The 8,825-nt window shown below is 38.0% G+C and overlaps 2 pseudogenes across 1 annotated transcript; one reads left to right on the plus strand and one right to left on the minus strand.

The window, feature by feature from the left end:
• The first annotated feature begins 77 nt into the window (after positions 1–77).
• Positions 78–7,107, plus strand: LOC149052339 (uncharacterized; annotated as a pseudogene). The gene is made up of 14 exons (XR_016179294.1): positions 78–215; positions 644–746; positions 979–1,199; positions 1,295–1,426; positions 1,704–1,874; positions 2,691–2,831; positions 3,098–3,209; positions 3,316–3,399; positions 3,525–3,762; positions 3,850–3,945; positions 4,630–4,720; positions 4,869–4,934; positions 5,298–5,476; positions 5,614–7,107. The product of XR_016179294.1 is annotated as an uncharacterized LOC149052339 (transcript).
• Positions 7,108–7,570: 463 nt separating this feature from the next.
• On the minus strand, positions 7,571–8,247 carry LOC149052340 (uncharacterized; annotated as a pseudogene).
• Between the last annotated feature and the right edge of the window lie 578 nt (positions 8,248–8,825).

Consider the following 8,825-nt stretch of genomic DNA (forward strand, 5'->3'; position numbering starts at 1 on the left):
TGGCTTTGTCTTGGCTCAATGCGAGAGAGCAGCTCGTCTCAGCGCTGTTGACCAGACAGGCTTTGCCTTTGGGGAAGATGTGTGTCATTCCTTTTTGCGAAGAAGAGGCGTGCGGTAGATGCCTTCACTGCAGTCCAGGGCAATTCCTATGCGCAGATCACATCAATTTTGTTCACGTAGGCGGTAGATCACTTCACCACCCGGAAGTTTGGAAAGTGAGTTGAAGATTTATGGAGGACAATCTCCTCCAGTCACCTTTTCAATTATGTTGCGAAACCCGATTTCTTGTGTACTCTGGCCGTTAGGCAATTTCATTTGTAAGTTCGTTGTCTTGTGGTTTAATTGCAGAGATATCCATCTTTTTTTTCTTACAACTCCATATATCACCTCTATTCAATTACTTCACTTGATGTAGTTTTTTCTCAACTTCAATGTGCATTATGTCAATGAGACCTGACCCATTTTTATACAGAGGAAAAAGCGAAAGCAGTAAGGATAATTTTTTCTTGCAAGCATACATGTAATTTGCTCTATACTCAGAACAAAGTAAAGTTTATTTTTGGCAATTTTGAAAGAGTTGGCTGATTTAAATGGTGTGTGATTTGTATTCACCTGATTCATGTAGTATATTTTATGCTCTTAGGATGGAAGATTTGTGCCATATCAGTTTGGTGAGTGTGTATGGACCACACCTCACAACATGGATCATGGATATGTGCGTGACATTATAGCTGTCGGTTTGCATGGTAAGTAACTAGCAGCTGTGCAATATGTAACTATATTGTGAGATAGGTTGCCAGTCTGCAATTACTAGTACTACTTTTTACTTATACTTATATTTAAATAGCTAGGTTACCTCTTCCAGGAAGGTCTTTGTTTGTGTTTTAATTGTTTTTTTTTAACACAGACAGGAATTAATAAACAATTATTATAGAAGAATACGACTATGGACACTCTATGGTGTTTATCTTTATACAGGGCAGCAGAATCCCATCAAAATCAAATGTTGCGAGCATGAACCAGAAGCCATAACGCTGGTCAGGAATGGTTTCTGGCCATTTACTCCAAAACAGCCCCAGGTAGCCTTTGACCTTGAATTTATGGCCTTGCTCCAATACATTTTCTTAGAATGTAGAGTGTCTTTTAGGTCAATATGTCAGGCACTGCAGTGGCTGGTCCCACCTGCTTCAAAGGTTTACGTAAGTATTCATTCAGTAATTTTTTATCTTATGCTTATGAATTCCTTTTTATTTTCTTAATTTATACAATAAATAAATTACTTGTTTTCCTTTAGATTAAGGACATCTAGCGGCTCCTTGTTGTAGATTGTTTCTGCGAGTTCCAGTATATGTCTAGCACGTTGAGTAACCTGAAGCATTTTAATCCTTCTTATGAGAATGATCATGAATGTCCTGTATGTCCTAAGGTTTGTGATAAGTCATCCTTCAGATGAAATGTCTGAGTGGGTAATATTTACCTTTAGAAATCTCAAATGACTATCACTATATGTGTTGCCATAATAAATGATATAATTTAGACAAGAAACATTATTTTGAATCTTTATGATTCTCTCCTTTTCCTAGTAGTCCTCATAGTGTGGCAGCTGGTCTTAGCATGAGTTATTCCATTGTTTTTCATTCATTTAGGCGTAAGTAATATTTTTAACATGACATTTCTAATAATATTTTGGCATCTGATTGTAGGAGAAGGGAAGTTTATTTATCTCTGTTGATGCATTGTTTGGATGTGTCCGCAAATGCAGTACTGGAACTAGTGGAAAGTCCTCAAATCATGGAGAGGAACTGTTCATTAGCCAAGAAAAAGTAGATACATTTCTAGCTAATTACAGCAAAAGACCAAGCAGTAAGTCAATGGTGTGTGAACCTAAGGACTTTTTCTCTTATTTTGTATTTTGTTGCGTTGCTCTAACCTTTTGTTACCCATCAGTACTCATACCACTACTCAACCATTGCAATGAGAGACCAAAAGTAACAATTATGTTCGTTACTAGTAATAATGATGTTAGTGTTGAATAATTTAAATATGGTACAGTTTGAAGGGTTAATTACTCTGGTAACATTCTGCCCAAAATACATGTAGCTCAAATATATTGTTAGTTTGTTCTGTAAACTTAATTTACAAGAACTGTGTGAATTGTCAGCTTCAAGAACAAGTACATAATCTTTATTGCAGCCCCCTCTTTTCCTTGATCTTTTTCTATTTTTTATTAATTTATTTTTTTCAAATACAGTTTTTTTCCCTCTTTTTTGTAATTGATTTATGGTATTTAAAGGTAATATCTTTGTATTTGCTTACACAACTAACTTTGCCAAGGGTGTCCACTGTCACTCTTGCTGGTCTCAAGCCTGAATGAAAGAGGAGGGGTTGTTATCAAGCAGTAAATTTATTTGGTTGTCCCATTTTTTAAATTTTTATGAGAAATTGATGAATAATAATTATTTTCTGCCAATATTGTCCTTGCCACCTTTCCCATAATGTAATGTTTAATTTCTAATGTGAGGGTTCACCTCCAACAACCCATATGTACTTTGTACGCTACACGTACATGAATGCTACATAGATCTTAATTCCTGTTCTGTTTTTATCTTTGATACTTCTGCTTTAAATGACATCTCAAGAAAAGGTAGAAAGGAAGTTGAAGATTAAGAGTTAAATGTTTTCTGTTGTAGGAGCAGTGTAATCAGTTTCAAGCTGGTTCCAATCTCCATTCCAAAAACAAATCCACAAAGGTCGATGAGACAGCCCTCTTTGGTGGAGGCTGCAAGCACGAAGTGCCACTGAAGTTTTTATAGCTTAAAGAGAGGAGAAGAGTATGTACATGCAAAAGGAAATCTGTACATTATTGGTCAGCTATTGTTAAGAAATATGTAACCAGAGTGCCTTGTAGGATGCATAAATTAAGAGACATGTCACTTTTAGGTTCCTAAGGTAAGAATTTGTATATGATAGTTGTACTGCTGTGTAGCATAACTCTGTTTTATACACCATTCCTATTAGGGTACTCAAAGAAACTAGGGAACAAATAAATTACTGCATGGACATTGTGGCTAATAATGATGATATTTTTATTAAACAGGATTGGAAATGCTGTGTATTTGCTAAAATGGATTAAAAATCATGTGCAAGATTAAGCTATCAACATTCGCTTCTTCTATGATATTGCATGTGTGCTGGATACACATTTGAGAGTAAGATTTTTTAGCTGTTTTATTTGAATTAAGTTGTGGTCATGGTACTCTGGCATTTTTGCTTGTTAAATGATGCCCTGTTGTTTTTAATTTATTTTCTCTGTAGAATACGCACCAGGAAACAATGCTTGAAAATGTTACTTTTGCGATACCTGCATTTCACTGCTATGGACACAAAGTTTCTTGTCAGGTATTTTGAAATATTTTCCTTTTGAACACTTTTGAGGAGTTGAAAGGTATTGAAAAACACATGCATGCTTACTCTAAAACAGTTATTGTTTTCATGAAGCTTTGTTTGGTCTTTTGTAATGCCAGGTCAACTACAGTGGAAGACGGCCGGAAGGGTTCGGGATGAGTGATGGCGAGGTGATGGAGAGACTGTGGTCTTACTTGAGGCCAACAGCAAAAATAACGAAGGAAATGACTGCAGCCCACTGAGTTGATACATTAACTGACTTCTTGATGCATTACGCTAAAAAGTCAATTTTGAACCTTGGTAATTTAGCTGTTAATCTTCACGTTTTACAAATACAGTTATCACCACAGTATATCATATTATAAACGATTTGTGATATGTTTTCGTAAACTCAATCGTTATCTTGCTGTTTTTCACCATGTTTCGTTATTCCCAAAAATTTAGGAGAACTACTTCGTGACCATTTAAAGAAAGCAGTGGAAACGGAGAAAGAAACTGAAGAGCGATTCAATTTGCTTCTTGAGAAGTTGAATGAGACAGGTAGGGATTTGATTTCGTTACTTTCTTTATTTTTCCCTTCAACTAATTACATTGTTCCTTTACGTGTTAAAAAGAATTAGACTTCATTGCATGTGCGTCCTGTTGTGAGCTTTATGTCGTAAATACATGTACGGTTAACTTTCCTTAGGAACTTTTGTAAAGAAACCACATGGTATGTTTTCATACTCCATGGACCAACTTCATTCAAATAACTTCAGCTTAAGTGGTGCACTATTTTGATACAATCAATTGTATATTCTTTTCCTTTCTTTAGCGAATTGGCATTTGGGTATTGCGGAATACTAGAAAATGAAACTTCGATGAGTGTAACTTTGTTAGATACATAGGTATGTCTAGATAATGATAAAGCCCCATTTTACTATGACCAAGGTATTAAGGTGGACGTATCCAGCGTCTCAGAGTGGAGCATTATGGAGAAATCTACGGCTAACAAAGCGGCAGTACAGGAAGACCCAGTACGTACAAATTTCGCCTATTCATTGAGGGGAACTTATTTGGAATGGTTCACCTTTAACGACCAATAATAATCATGACAAATGAATGATTTCCATTGTACTTTGCCCCCCTTTTGATTACAGAGTGATAAATGTTTTGAAGTGCTTAAGAGGAAATTAGAGTACCACAACTGAAGTTCAGATAGGTACACGCAAGTTACTTAAACAGTTACAAGTTCGTTTATGATTTTACGTTTCCTACTTGAAGGTTCATCACCAGATGATTACCCGGACAAGTTGAGGCAGTTTTTCTGTGTAAGGTATGAAGTAGCATGGGGATCTGGTTTTCATACAATGTTTACCCCAAATTTTACAGGAAATGTGTCACTTTTGGTCCATCACTTTCTGTCACTTCTCCTGACTTTCTCTGATGCTTGTCTTCTGAATTTTCAAACTGTTCATTAACAGAACAAACCTGCAAAAATGTTCCCCGGCATCTGGAACTTGGAAAGTACTGACCGATCAGCTTGACAGGTATGAAACCATATTTTGGATCCTGCAATTTATTCCCCTAATCTGGGAACTAAATGATCTAATTTACGTAAGGATATTAAAACGATTTTCAAATTAGGTCCGCCAAAACAAAGCAAAGAACTCATTACCAGCCACGAAATCTAGAAATAGCTTATCATACAAGTAAAAAGACAATCAGGAAGTCGGGCAATCAGAATTATGGAAAATTCCATGTCATTAAACGTGGAAGTCGTTATTGGTATTTTACTGGGTTCTCAGGGCAAGTTTTGATTGCCAATTGCACTTCAAAGCAATGCAAATCCAAACCAATAATTTCAACCAAAGTTTGGGTTTCTCCACTGTTTTCCTTTATGCTGGTAATAGGTTGAATCAACAGCTAAAGAACCTTGAGGGCGGCCAACCCCGATGGTCTCCTGACAGTAGCATGTATATTGCATACCTCCGCGATTTGCAAGACAAGCGTCTAGAAGACTTGCTATTATCCATGCATGTCAAGCGCTCAGAAAGGTGGTTTCTCTTACAACTGATGAAGAAATATGCAGGTATTGCATTGATATGTTCCAGTGCTAACAGTCGTCGATAAAAGCCCGATTACAGCTAACCAACACATCGTATTGAAATGATTATAACCTAGGCTTTCTAGGGTATCATATTGACTCATGTCGTGTTAATTCTTTAGATGAACAAGCCATTGCAAAACGGCTTTGTACGCAAATTGCAAAGGCAACGGGAGCTATTAAACAGCTGGTCAAGGAGTACACAAGACAAAACGTTGACACGGTGGGTTGTAAATACCCCTCCACAATTGCGGTTGAAGACGCGCTAAGCATCGACAGTCCGCTGTGGCGTGTACTAAACGATGACATCCAACCTCAGTCTGCTGTTCCCTGTTGTTTAAAGAAGCAACTCATTGATTTGTTTCACACACGCAAAAGATGCTTAGAGGAAATAGCCAACACCAGAAGAAGAAATGGCTCGGATGTTTAGTCATTTCGAGGGAAAGTTGAAGGTATTGGACACTTGGTCAAAGGAACTGGTGGCACAGAAAGATACGGAGCGAGCTCGCGCGTTACTCTCCATTGCCCGCACTAAAATGGATGAGCTTTCCGTATTCACAGGTCATCTCCACGGTCTCTTTTCTAATGATGATGGTAGCCATGAGGAATGTGAAGCTCAGTTTGACCTTGGAATTTTCCCCGAAGTGGATTGTGATGATGCCGGTGAGGAGGTTCAGATGGAGGACGATTACAACACTGATGAAGCTGACGTGGTTCAACAGTTTGGCCAAAGTGAAGTCTTTGAGGACCTGCGTTCCGTTCTCAGTGCTGAATACGGAAGTGACAGTAAACGGAATACGGAAGTGACAGTGACATCTGATTCAGATAGTTCAGATTTAAACACAGAAATATCTTGATTGTAACTTGTGAGTCGTTTCAACTGCCTGTTCCTTTTCCTCTTTCACTCAAGAATGTAAATCTACGACCAAGTGTTACCAATCAGCTAAAAAAAATTAAGCTCAGTGTCAACTAGTCAGTCACTTTACACGACAAATAACAGCTCTCCTCTACGAATTAATTCAATCTTGTTTTATCGACTTTGGCTCCTTGACGCATCCTTACCTGGTCATTTTGTTGTGACGTTTGAAGCCTGATTAAATTGAAAAAGTTTCAGCATTTTGGCCTAAGTGTCTTTGTTCGCGGGACAAGTATTTTAACGCATGGCAATGGCGACCTTTATTAAAATTATTTAGTGCATTATTACATGAGTCAAGAACATCTGAGGTTCGCAATTTTGCTAAAATGAGTGAGAGTGTGAGTGTGGGTCAAGAGCAATATCCCATAAGAGCGACGAGGAAGTCGAGGAATTGGCCAATGTCGGAAAAATGGGTCCAAGTGTCCCATAAATACCATAAGAAAGTTGTGGAAACTGGCCTTTATAGCCAAAATGGGTCCAATTGCAAGTCAGTGTCGATATCCCACAAAGATCGTGAGGAACTTGTAGAAACTGGGCAATATCGCTAAAATGGATCCAAGTGGGAGTCAAAATCGTTATAAGCAAGTTGTGGAAACTGGCAAATATCGCCAAAATGGGTTCAAGTGCGGGTCAATGTTGACATCTCGTGAAAATGATAAGAAAGTCGCAGGGGTTGACTAAAATCACAAAAATGGGTCCAATTGAGGGTCAATGCTAAGATCTCATGAAAATCATTCGAAAGTCGAAGAGATTGGCTGAAATCACCAAAATGGGTTAGGGAGCGAATCAGTGTCAACTTCCCATGAGAATCGTAAGAAAGTCGTCGAAACTGGCTACTTTCGCCTAAATGGGTCCAAGTGGGAGTCAAAATCGTTATAAGCAAGTTGTGGAAACTGGCAAATATCTCCAAAATGGGTGCAAGTGCGGTTCAATGTTGACATCTCATGAAAATGATAAGAAAGTCGCATGGATTGACTAAAATCACAAAAATGGGTCCAATTGAGGGTCAATGCTAAGATCTCATGAAAATCATTAGAAAGTCGAAGAGATTGGCTGAAATCACCAACATGAGTTAGGGTGCGAATCAATGTCAACTTCCCATGAGAATCGAAAGAAAGTCGTGGAAACTGGCTACTTTCGCCTAAATGGGTCCAAGTGGGAGTCTAAATCGTTATAATCAAGTTGTGGAAACTGGCAAATATCTCCAAAATGGGTCCAAGTAGTGGCAAATCACCTGGTGAAGCTACTTTCTCTGCGAAAGGATCAGCTGGTGAAATGGAACAGTCATGCTTTGGTGTAGTAAGGTAAATGGAGTAGTTGTCATTATCCTTCGTCACTAAGGTTATAGAAGTTATATGTGTTGTCGTCTGCAACTTCTGTAATCAGGTCCTCCCACAGGGTTAGTTTGATCGATCCTGATGGATCTAGGAGGCAACAATCAGCTTTCGACTTCGTGCCATCTCTTGTGATTATTTTCTTCACTCCAGATAAGTGGACCACTTTGGCTTTGAGATTAATAAGCTGGTTATTGGTGACATTCGAGAGCATCGAGATGTTTAGGGTCGAGGGAATCTCTTCTCGTAGAAAAGTGACCTCCTTCAGTTCCTCTATTTGGACTCTTGCATTCATGAGAACACTGTCATTTTTAATAGTGAAGTTGCTAATCTTTACTGGGGACTTTTGTTTGCTGCATCTTTCAAAGTCAAGATGCTTGCTTGAAGAGAAACAGACTCCACGTACTTTGGTCGCTTCTGTTTGAATAAGCATATCAAAATAGCGAGTCTTGTTGGAGTACTTAACAGGGGATACGTTATGAATGTATCGTGTTAGGTTGTTCATTGTTGTTGTCTATTACAACCGAGGTGTGTCTACCTGGAGAGCGAAGAGAAATAAATGGTATCAGTAACTGAGGGTTGTAGAACAGGTATCAAAGAAAACTGCAATCTGTATGTACTACAGGGCACAAAAGCATTAATCATAAAATAGACATACCTGGATATGTGTTGCATATCACATATCTGCAGATTACCCCTTAGATGTCAATCACAGTGCATGATTGGTATCTAAAGTATATTTGAGTTAAATTCATTTTTTTGTACTCATTAACTATGAATATTCTCTTTAAGACAAAAAGAAAAACACATGTAAGTTACAGTGAAGGTGACAAGAAAACCATAAAGGTCTATTTTTGAATCGATGCACAGATTGCTTTGTGATCAGAAAAATAAGTTTCTAAAATGTGTACATGGATTTGTGATTCAGGTAAATTAGTCCGATCAATGCTACACACATTTGCCTAATTGGCACTCTTGGTGACCGATATATGCCTATTATGGTAATATGTGGAACTGTTGTAACCTTAAGTATTTTACTGTGTGGGTGGAACACGAACTGCTGAAAGTTAAAAGTCTCGCACTG

Source organism: Pocillopora damicornis, chromosome 1 (assembly GCF_964200805.1).
Source record: "Pocillopora damicornis chromosome 1, jaPocDami1.2, whole genome shotgun sequence".
In the NCBI taxonomy this organism is placed as follows: Eukaryota; Metazoa; Cnidaria; class Anthozoa; order Scleractinia; family Pocilloporidae; genus Pocillopora; species Pocillopora damicornis.